This window comes from Coregonus clupeaformis, chromosome 13, assembly GCF_020615455.1.
Source record: "Coregonus clupeaformis isolate EN_2021a chromosome 13, ASM2061545v1, whole genome shotgun sequence".
Taxonomy (NCBI): domain Eukaryota; kingdom Metazoa; phylum Chordata; class Actinopteri; order Salmoniformes; family Salmonidae; genus Coregonus; species Coregonus clupeaformis.
Window position 1 is genome coordinate 7,575,394 of NC_059204.1, and position 11,956 is coordinate 7,587,349.

The 11,956-nt window shown below is 45.5% G+C and overlaps 1 long non-coding RNA gene across 1 annotated transcript; it reads right to left on the reverse strand.

Moving 5' to 3' along the window:
- Window positions 1–5,942: 5,942 nt before the first annotated feature.
- Window positions 5,943–6,846, reverse strand: LOC123492173. The gene is made up of 3 exons (XR_006661652.1): window positions 6,834–6,846; window positions 6,154–6,426; window positions 5,943–5,991 (listed from the first exon to the last, which is right to left on the reverse strand). It is a non-coding gene; the product is annotated as an uncharacterized LOC123492173 (long non-coding RNA).
- Between the last annotated feature and the right edge of the window lie 5,110 nt (window positions 6,847–11,956).

Consider the following 11,956-nt stretch of genomic DNA (forward strand, 5'->3'; position numbering starts at 1 on the left):
AGGGGCCCAAAGTCTTGTGGCACAAAAATAATAGGATAGGACATGGTCCATGTCATACACGTTATCCATCTCATACACATTGTCCAGGTTCTACATGTTGTACTCGTCTCGTACAACCACACACAGACTCAGGAAAAACAGGAACTTCCACACTCCTTATGGTTCTCCTGAGTCTTCATGGTTTGATCAGATTGTGTGGACTGCATATTATTGACTGTCACACTAAGTACAGAGATATTACGGTATAAGATTACATTTCTTTTTCTCTGCCTGAAAATGCTGTTAGCTACACACAGTAGTAGTCTATGCAGAGTTCTTTTAGGAATCCATGTTATGTAGTATGTTAGGTAATTTATCTTAAAAGCTACAATCTGAGACTTGGTGGGTTTGTTTTGTGCAAAATACCAGCCCTGGTGCTTGTTTTGGTATACAGCTGAGAGTATGCTGGTTTGTTTAAAACCAGTTGAGCTGACAGCCGTTTTGCACTGTTTCGCATTGGTCATCAATAAATCATCAGTCTAGCAAGAGGGCAATATTATATTGATGTAGTAGTGTCCCCTGTTACATTTGTGAAGGTCTAAATCAACATTTGGGCCATTTAAACAGCGTGCGTCCCTCCAATAGACAAAGGGAGAAGGGCCTCCTATAGACAAAGGGAGAAGGGCTATCTAAAGGGCTCCATTTTGTCCTTCTGAACATATGCAATGTTTCTGCCTCTGATGTAAAACAAATGTTTGACTTCCACACCAAATTACTTCTTTACCTATTTTAGGTTTAAGGAAGTGTGTAGGTCGCATTCTTTATCATAGAGGTATGATAAAAGTTATCTATTTAGCTCCGCCTGCTCGAGACAAAATCAGCGATTGCTTTGCCATGTCTGTGCCGTGAAGCAGTCCAGCTGGATAAATGTTTTTCAAAGGACCTTCCCTTTGACGTGACGTTTGCAGTGAAGTGATATAAATGGATGTAAAGATGCAGCCGACCACCAGAGGGAGGCAAATACACGTTTATTCAACAGAGGATGTTTACATGGTCCTAGGAAGGTCTAGATGGCTGTCTTCTGACTTATAAAACGGTGGGAAATCAATAAAATAAGTCATGTAAACATACACATCTTTTTGGGGATTATTCGAGTGCCCGATTCCGGGGTCTGTCAGACAGGTTGCATCATGGCTGCGTCCCAATTGACACCCTATTCTCTGCATAAAGCACTACTTTGGACCAGGGCCCGTAGGGTAGAGGATGCCATCTCTCACCTGGGTCGTTGAAGGGGACCAAGATGTAGGCTGAGGGCTCGTTTGGTGTTCCTCTCTTGCTGTCGATGATGAACGCTGTGGTCTTCTTTACCGTTGTGATGTCGTCCAACATGCTGCCGGTGGTGTCGATCACAAAACACAGAACTCTAGATCCATTCTTAGAGATCCCCATCATCCTGAGAGAGTAAGAGAGAGAGCGAGAAAGAGAGGGAGAGGGAGAGGGAGAGGGAGAGGGAGAGGGAGAGGGAGAGGGAGAGGGAGAGAGAGAGAGAGAGAGAGAGAGAGAGAGTGAGAGACATAGAAAGAGAGCGAGAGAGAGTGAGAGAGCGAGAGAGAGGAGAGAGAGAGAGAGAGAGAGAGAGAGAGAGAGAGAGAGAGAGTGAGAGAGATAGAAAGAGAGCAAGAGAGAGTGAGAGAGCGAGAGAGAGAGATGGAGAGAGAGAGAGAGAGAGAGAGAGAGAGAGAGTGAGAGAGATAGAAAGAAAGAGAGCGAGAGAGAGTGAGAGAGCGAGAGAGAGAGATGGAGAGAGAGAAAGAGAAGGCATCTCATGTGTTATGCAGTGCAAAAGTTGTTGCACATGTGCAGCAGGGTCAGAGGCAGATAAATGTGCTTGAAGAAAAGGACTAGGGCTTGGATGGACTGTAAGTTAGGTTCACGACTTGTTGGTCGATTGGCCCTGGCTATCCCACGGAACATCAAGGGTGGAGGTTCCGGCGGAGGGCGGCATGCTCCAAAGGCCACAGAAGGAGGAAGGCGAAGCTTATCATACCTCTGGACAGTTGGAGGGTTTGGGTTTGTCTTGCCGGCCGGAAGGCCTGGGGTTGGAATTCTGTCCACCAGGGGGTGTCTTGGAGGTTGCACACTTGCCACAGGAGAGGTACCCGAAGGGCGTGGCATGCTGGTCACTTGAGAGGAAAGGCCTGGAGATGGCACGCTAACCACTGGTGAGGGAAGGCCCTGGGGTGGAACGCTGACCACTGGAGGAGAAAAGCTGGTCACTTGAGAGGAAAGGCCTGGAGATGGCACGCTAACCACTGGTGAGGGAAGGCCCTGGGGTGGAACGCTGACCACTGGAGGAGAAAAGCTGGTCACTTGAGAGGAAAGGCCTGGAGATGGCATGCTAACCACTGGTGAGGGAAGGCCCTGGGGTGGAACGCTGACCACTGGAGGAGAAAAGCTGGTCACTTGAGAGGAAAGGCCTGGAGATGGCACGCTAACCACTGGTGAGGGAAGGCCCTGGGGTGGAACGCTGACCACTGGAGGAGAAAAGCTGGTCACTTGAGAGGAAAGGCCTGGAGATGGCACGCTAACCACTGGTGAGGGAAGGCCCTGGGGTGGAACGCTGACCACTTTAGAGGGTAGACCTGGAGTTGGTGGCACGCTTGCCACAGGAGAAAGGCCTCTAGGTTGTGGAAGAATCAAAGGCTGAGGCTGAACGGGATGGGAGCTTTGACGGAGGTGATGTCCGCTGTACCAGCTGCTCCAGGAGGTCACCGTTTTGCTGGAGGCTTTTGTTGTTTGCCTGTATTGTCTGGTTGGTTGTTGATGTCTGTTAACATCGTCTAGGAGGAGCTGGTATTGAAAAGGGGCTGAAGAGTTTTTTGTGTGTTCTGTGTGTGTTTTGAAGGCGTTTGGGGATGACCCCTGCGCCTCCTTCAGGTAGGTTGTCTGGTTCCATGGCAGCAGTCTTATCCGGCTCGAAGGGCCATGAAGAAAAGAACTAGCCCAGGGTGGACTGTGAAGTTCGGTTCAGGACTGTTGCTACCGCTATGGTACATCGGTCATGTTAGAGGTAAGAGCAGGGAATCCAATACTTGATTTTATTACACAGATACACGGAGCACAATGGGTTGTGTATGGAATCTGGTCTGATGAAACCAAGATTGAACTCTTTGGCCTGAATGCCAAGTGTCACGTCTGGAGGAAACCTGGCACCATCCCTACGGTGAAGCATGGTGGTGGCATGTGGGGATGTTGTTCAGCGGCAGGGACTGGGAGACTAGTCAGGATCGAGGGAAAGATGAACGGAGCAATGTACATAGAGATCCTTGATGGAAACCTGCTCCAGAGCGCTCAGGACCTCAGACTGGGGCGAAGGTTCACCTTCCAACAGGACAATGACCCTAAGCACACAGCCAAGACAACGCAGGTGTGGCTTCGGGACAAGTCTCTGAATGTCCTTGAGTGGCCCAGCCAGAGTCTGGACATGAATCCGATCGAACATCTCTGGAGAGACCTGAAAATAGCTGTGCAGCAACGCTCCTCATCCGACCAGACAGAGCTTGAGAGGATCTGCAGAGAAGAATGGGAGAAACTCCCCAAATACAGGTACCCAAGAAGACTCAAGGCTGTAATCGCTGCCAAGGGTGCTTCAACAAAGTACTGAGTAATGGGTCTGAATACTTATGTAAATGTGATATTTCTGTTTTTTATTTTTAATACATTTCCAAAAGTTTCTAAGAACCCGTTTTTGTTTTGTCATTATGGGGTGTTGTGTGTAGATTGATGAGGGGGAAAAACGATTGAATCAATTTCAGAATAAAACTGTAACGTAACAAAATGTGAAAAAAGTAAATGGGTCTGAATACTTTCTGAATACACTGTAGAGACCTTAAAAGCCACACCTCCTTCCAACCCTAGTCCTTTTCTTCGTGGTCCTTCCAGCCGGTTGCCATGACCCTTCACAACAGTGCTTATATGATTAAGTACAATTCCCCACCGTAGGAAGTCTGTGTCCCCGGCAGCCCCTCTGATGTCCTCCAGCAGCTGCCTGGTTGCAACCACGGCCACCTCTGCAGCTGCAGTGTGCAAGTTGCCATGGTTGGACTCAAGCGAGTCCTTGTTGATCCCACCCGTAGGCTCCTGCCTGCTTGTCTGGTCCCATGAGCCCCCATGGCTGCACTTCCCTGCCAACAGATATAGATTATTAGGACAATAGGATGGTCACTTACAACTGCCGTCAGGATCTTGTATGTTATTACATTGATGTTTCTTCTCTGCTACTAGCCTGGTCCTACAGATGCAGTATCTTAATTTGATAATGTTGTTGTTGCAGGAATGTTCCTGCATAGCAGCAAATGCAAACATGTAGAGCATTCAAGATTTAAAAAATCTCCTAATGTTTGTAATTTTCAATTTAAAATGTCAGACTTGATTTACCCTAACGTAACCCATATAAAAAATGTCAATTAATTATAATACACATAATAATTCACATTTCCTGTTGCTGCAGGATTATTTTCCTGCTGTGAGAAACTGGGTCAAATTAAGATAAGTTCTTTAGGTCTGTTCTGTATGTGTTTTATCTAACTTCTCCTTTTGCTTTTGAGGAGCTGTATAAAGCACATATGACCAAAGTGTAAGGGTTGGTGTGAGGTGTGACCCAGGTGCGGTGCAGGATAGACAGTATGCAGTAGGCAGAGATGGTGAAACAAGGATCTTTACTGCTGGTCCAAAAGCCAGGATACAAAACAACGGACTATACATGAAAACAAATGAGGAGCACAAAGGTCTCCAAAAAACAGGCTGACAGCAAACAATATGAAATACTAACTCTGACCGGAAAAACCCAATGACACAGGGAGAACACTTCTCGAGTACCTGTAACTCCGTTACGTGATCCGACACTATACGTACTGCTTGACATCAAGGAACTAGCAAAGAAAACTGAGCAAGGGAACACAGGGAAGTGAGGGCATGAATAGACACAGGTGGACACCAATAGGCAGATAATTAGTCCCGACTGTGAGTGAGGAGGTGCCTAAAGGTAGCCGGAGGATGACACCTAGTGGATCGCTCCGGAACTGCGACCCCACTCCTTTAACACCAAAGCACATAGAGACATGCAACTAGTTTGGTATGCTATTGCTATGCTACCTCCGGTCATTTCACGGTGTAAATCAGATTAAAATCAGATTAGAGGCTGACTCTACCTTTTGGTTTGGTGGAAAAAAAAGGTACAAGGCCAAAATATCCAGAGGTCAGCTTCTTGTCTCTGATGATGTTTTCTAGGATGTTGTTCTGGCAGTCTTTCCCGACACAGCTCCGACATGTGGGCGTGTTCTCATCTGGTGGATAGAGGTTTCACAATATAAACTACATCATGGTACTTTGCTACACAACACTACGTGCTCTAAAAGACTATTGATGTAAAACACCATTACATCACCTTTACTAAGGCAGCATGTTGTGACTGCATAAGCCAATATTTGACCCACATCCCGTTGTCTCTGTATAATGAGCAATAGACATGTTAATTTTCCTTACAGCATCACATGACCTCTATTTTGGCAACCACCAATTCAGGACAAAGAAACTATAACAATTGGCATGTGGCTGCTCTTTCAGCAGCATCGTGCACTGGTCCGTATCAGTTTGTTGTCGTGAGACGAGTAAACACTTTTTCTGCATCTATCTTGGCATCCACTTGGCATCCCTTTGGCAATCACCAATTGACAAAAACCCCATTGTGTTGAATGTGTAAGGATCGTTGTCGAACCTGAATGTTACACCCCTGGTCTCCTCAAAGGAACATCAACCTGCCTGTTTCAGATGGCAATTAGCGATCTCCAAACTCTTTCACTTTCAATATTACTCCCCCTCTTTAACACAAACCCAGACGCACGCCCTCGCAATACCTGCAACTGGGCCGATGTTCGACACGTCTGATCTGATGAGATCGGGATGGGGAAATCTGTTGCCCAGTTCTATCCAGTTACTGTGACTGTAGAAGTCCTGAAAATATAAGAATGATAAGTTGTTTAAAATAGTGCTATGCCAAATGCCATGTTATAATGGGAATAAACTGTTTTTAAATGCTTTTAGCAAAACTATTATTTCAGCAAAAGCAATGTCTCTCTCTTGTCTTAAGGAGATCATGTAAATCATGTAAATGACCTGTAAGGTGTGTAAAATGTCTCCCAGCGTCTGTCTTGCTGCCTCAAAGTTCCCTCGCTTGACGCTGGCTTTGACAGAGGTCAAGCCATCTGTGATGAGTTTCCGCCCCTCCACGAACCTCTCCCCGTCAAAGTGGTACTTTTTATTGAACAGGTGACGGAAGTCAATTCTGCCATTTCTCCAGGTGACGTCTGATATGGCACTCTGGAAACTCTTAGCAGACCCCGATGAGGAGCAGGCTAGAGCCAGAACCTTTGCAGTCAGGGGTCCGGGCTACAAACACACACTCAAACACACACACAAACAAACACACACACAAACAAACAAACATGCACACAAACACACACTCAAACAAACACACAAACACGCACACAAACACACACACAAACACAAACACGCACACACACACACACAAACACGCACACACACACACACACACACGCACACACACACACAAACACACACACACACAAACACACACACAAACACACACACACACACAAACACACGCACACAAACACGCACACACACATTTTAATACACATTGGTGTAAATAAAATGTATTCTACTATATACTGTACTGCATTAGAAAACATAACACCAATACTTTATTTACTATGAATAAACAGTGACTAATGAGTCCGATGTAGTCCATAGTTTTGTGGCTTTAGTTTACTTACCGGCAGAGTGAAGTCCCTTCCCTCAACAGAGGCCAGTTGCTTGCACACCTGTGCCGTGGTCTGTAAGATGGCTTCCCTAGTGATCTCCAGGTGGTCCATGGAGCTGCCTGCGAAGAGAACCAGGAACCCTTGGACCCCAGTCTGCAGGAGGAGGAGAGAGACTACGGCCAGGACTGATGACATCATCAACCTGTCTGTGGGAAGGAGAGGCCAGTCAATGTGACTTATCAAAATATTATAGTTTGATCATACAGTGCCTTCAGAAATTATTCACGCCCCTCAACTTATTCCACATTTTGCTGTGTCACAGACTGAATTTAAAATGGATTAAATATAGATTTTGTGTCACTGGCCTACACACAATAACCCATAATGTCAAAGTGGAATTATGTTTTTCAAAATTGTTACTAAGTAATTAAAAATGAACATCTAAAATGTCTTAAGTCAATAAGTATTCAACCCCTTTGTTATGGCAAGCCTAAATAAGTTCAGGAGTAAACATGTGCTTAACAAGTCACATAATAAGTTGCACGGAGTCTGTGCAATAATAGTGTTTAACATTATTTTTTCATGACTACCTCATCTCTGTACGTACAATTATCTGTAAGGTTCCTCAAGCAGTGAATTTCAAACACAGATTCAAACACATCCACAAAGAACCAGGGAGGTTTTCCAATGCCTCGCAGAGAAGGGCATCTATTGGTAGAAAAAAGCAGACATTGAATATCCCTTTGAGCATGGTGAAGTTATTAATTACACATTAGATGGTGTATCAATGCACCCAGTCACTACAAAGATACAGACGTCCTTCCTGACTCAGTTGCCGGAGAGGAAGGAAACCGCTCAAGGATTTCACCATGAGGCCAATGGTGTCTTTAAAACAGTTACAGTGTTTAATGGCTGAGATGGAAAATGGAGGATGGATAAACAACATTGTAGTTACTTCACAATACTAATGTCACGATCATCGGATACAGAGGACCAAGGAAGGCGAACATACTTTTATTTATTTGAATGAACACACGAACAAAACAACAAATCGATACGTGACGTCCTTGGTTATAAACACAAACCTTCAACGGAACAAGATCCCACACCAAACGGCTACCTAAGTATGGCTCCCAATCAGAGACAACGAGCTACAGCCGTCTCCGATTGGGAGCCACCCTGGCCAACATAGAAATTCTAAACTAGAACAAAACCCAATGAAAACTCACACCCTGGCTCAACATACTAGAGTCCCCAGAGCCAGGGCGTGACAGTACCCCCACCCCCCCCCAAAGGCGCGGACCCCGACCGCGCCAACCAAACACAACAGGGGAGGGGCCGGGTGGGCACTCCGCCTTGGCGGCGGATCCGGCTCCGGGCATGATCCCCACTCCCTCTCCAACCCCCCAAAGTACCCCTGGTCCGGTCTGGCCCTGCTGGCCGAAGCTGGACTGAACACTGGTGGAGCGGATTGCTCTAGCTCCGGTGTGGAGCAGCTGACCGGTGCCGGACCAGGCACTGGTGGAACAGGCACGGGCTGTGCCGGACTGACAACGCACACCCCTGGCTTGGTGCGGGGAGCAGGAACGGGCCGGACCGGGCTGACGAAACGCACCACTGACTTGGTGCGGGGAGCAGGAACGGGCCGGACCGGGCTGACGAAACGCACCACTGACTTGGTGCGGGAAGCAGGAATGGGCCGGACCGGGCTGACGACGCGCACCACTGACTTGGTGCGGGGAGCAGGAACGGGCCGGACCGGGCTGACGCAAACGCACCACAGACTTGGTGCGGGGAGCAGAACGGGCCGGACCGGGTGACGAAACGCACCACTGACTTGGTGCGGGGAGCAGGAACGGGCCGGACCGGGCTGATGACGCGCACCACTGACTTGGTGCGGGGAGCAGGAACGGGCCGGACCGGGCTGACGAAACCCACCACTGAATTGGTGCGGGGAGCAGGAATGGGCTGGACCGGGCTGACGACGCGCACCACTGACTTGGTGCGGGGAGCAGGAACAGGCCGGACCGGGCTGGCGACACGCACCACAGGCTCGGTGCGAGGGACAGGAACAAGCCGGACCATACTGGGAACACACACCACTGGCCCTACGCGGGGATCAGGAACGGGCCGGACCGGACTGGCAACACACCCCAGTACCTTTCGCCGTGCCTCTACATCCTCCTTCCCCCTGGTGACCAGTGACTCCCGTAACCTGGCGGCCTCCTGCTGCCCCGTCGTCCACGGCGTGAGCCCCCCCCCTAAAGATTTTCTGGGCGTCTCTCCTCCCCGTGGGCCAGGTCTCCATGTCTCTCGCCAGACTTTCGCCCTTCTGCTTCCAAGTCCAGCCTCTCTCCTCCTCACACGGCTTGACCCAGTCGAGGAGGCAAAGGAGATCCGCTAGAGATTCCCCTGGTGATGGCTCCTGGACACACTGCTTGGTCCAGTTTTGGTGGGATCTTCTGTCACGATCGTCGGATACAGAGGACCAAGGCGCAGCGTGGAAGGCGAACATACTTTTATTATATTTGAATGAACACACGAACAAAACAACAAATCAATACGTGACATCCTTGGTTATAAACACAAACCTTCAACGGAACAAGATCCCACACCAAACAATGCCAAACGGCTACCTAAGTATGGCTCCCAATCAGAGACAACGAGCTACAGCCGTCTCCAATTGGGAGCCACCCTGGCCAACATAGAAATACTAAACTAGAACAAAACCCAATGAAAACTCACACCCTGGCTCAACATACTAGAGTCCCCAGAGCCAGGGCGTGACAACTAACCTAATTGGCAGAGTGAAAAGAAGGAAGCCTGTGCAGAATAAAATGTTATGGGGATGCTTGTAATCATGAAGGACTGGGGAGTTTTTCAGGATAAACAATAAACAGAATGGAGCTAAGCACAGGCAAAATCCTAGAGGAAAACCTGGTTCAGTCTGCTTTCCACCAGATACTGGGAGATGAATTCACCTTTCAGCAAGACAATAACTTTAAACACAAGGCCACATCTACACTGGAGTTTCTTACCAAGAAGAAGGTGAATGTTCCTGATTGGTCAAGTTACAGTTTTGACTTAAATCTGCTTGGAAATCTATTGCAAGACCTGAAAACGGTTGTCTAGCAATGATTAACAACCAATTTGACAGAACTTGAAGAATTTTTTAAGGAAATGGGCAAATGTTGCACAATCCAGGTGTGGAAAGCTCTCAGACACTTACCCAGAAAGACTCTCAGCTGTAGTCACTGCTAAAGGTGATTCTAACACGTATTGACTCAGGGGGTTGAATACTTATCTAATCAATATATATATTAGTGTTTTATTTACCATTCATTTAAAACAAATGTTAGAATTTTTCTTCCACTCTGACATTGCAGAGTATTTTGTGTAGATTGTTGACCAAAAATGACACAAATCCATTTTATTGCCCCTTTGTAACACAACAAAATGTGGAAAAAGTCAAGGGGTGTAAATACTTTCTGAAGGCACTGTATATATAATATGAATATTATAATAGAGTAAAGTTCTGTACATTCATCCAAAAAAAGAACAATGTCAGACTTATCCAGAAAGCATAAAACATATTTCTGCAAATAAGGTCTTTGGTTTTAGATCACTAAATTACAAAACAAATAATATTTTATGCCTTGTTAGGTAACCCTTCACCATCACATCTTCAGCGGTTTTTATGTAGTGATTTAGAAGAAAAAAAACATTTGTGATATCAACTGCATCAAGATAGAACTTTCACAACAAATAACTGTCTGACAACTTCTAATGATTTTCTACATTTCTTTCCATAACTACTGCCCACGCCCTTATCAACCAATAGCACATTTGAAAGATTAACAAACAGACCAGTGCCTACCTTGTAATGCCACAGGATCAGAAGTGTGTCTCCTATGAAGTGATCAGCATCACACAGATGATGGCTCTCTTTATACAATACAACCAGGAAGTGCCATGCCACCGTCATTTACATTAAACCTTTCATTGTTGTCACCTTTTGCTTTGGCAACTGTTTATAGTGGAAATATTTTTGGTTTCAATGTTCTGGTTCATCAGAAGAGTGACTTACATCTGCCATCAGGATCTTGTATGCCATTACATAGATTTTTTAAAAGTATTATTATTATTATTATATATATTTTTTAGGGGGTAGATCAGCTTTAATATTGCAGATAGATTGTGGCTTCCATCAATGTAATTGTCTGCATCATTTCCAATCCCCCATATTATTTTAGTAAATATATAAAATACATGTATATATATTTTTAAATATATTTTCCTTTATTATTTTCCCCTAACCCTACCATCCCTCCCCTAATTGGAGTAAACTAATGGACAACAACACTTAAGTTTCTACTTCCAGCTTATACAAACTATATACATTTTACGGACACAGTATATTCTACAATAGTTATCTTTTGTTTGTTTTTAGTCCCATCCTTCAGCTCCACTCAACCCCTCCCATCTTTCTCTGAACACCATCCAGATTTGATTTCTATTTGCCATATAATTTTTACTGTGCTGTGATGTTTCACAAAAGTTTTGAACATTTCTATTCTCATAGATTCTACATATTGTAAATTAAAGATAAAATTTTTTGCTTAGAGTATTATTATATTATTGATCGATTGACTATGACTTTTTAAATCACCCAGCAGTGCGATTTGCAGAGTTAGATGCAGGAAAATGTTGCAATTCTTCAGCCATTCCTGAACCTGTGACCAAAAACAAGCTACATATGGACAATACCAAAACATAATGATGTAATGATTCTGTCTCTTCACAGCAAAATCTACAGAGCTGGGATGGTTGTATCCCCATATATATACATTCTATTGGTTAATAGAATTTTGTATAATATTTTAAATGGAAAAACTCTAAGTTTTGAATCCAGCGTGGTTTTGTGTATCAGTTCATAAACCACGTGCCATGGAATCGGTACATCGAAAATCTCTTCACAACTACTTTGCAATCTATATGGCACAGCTGTCAATTCTTCGGTCCTGGAATACTTTTTCATTCATCACAATTTTCTTTAGCCAATTTTGGTCTTTAATGCAGGGCCGACAGACAAGTTCCTTACTTTCTCCCCCTTCCACTTGCCTCTTCCATTTTTG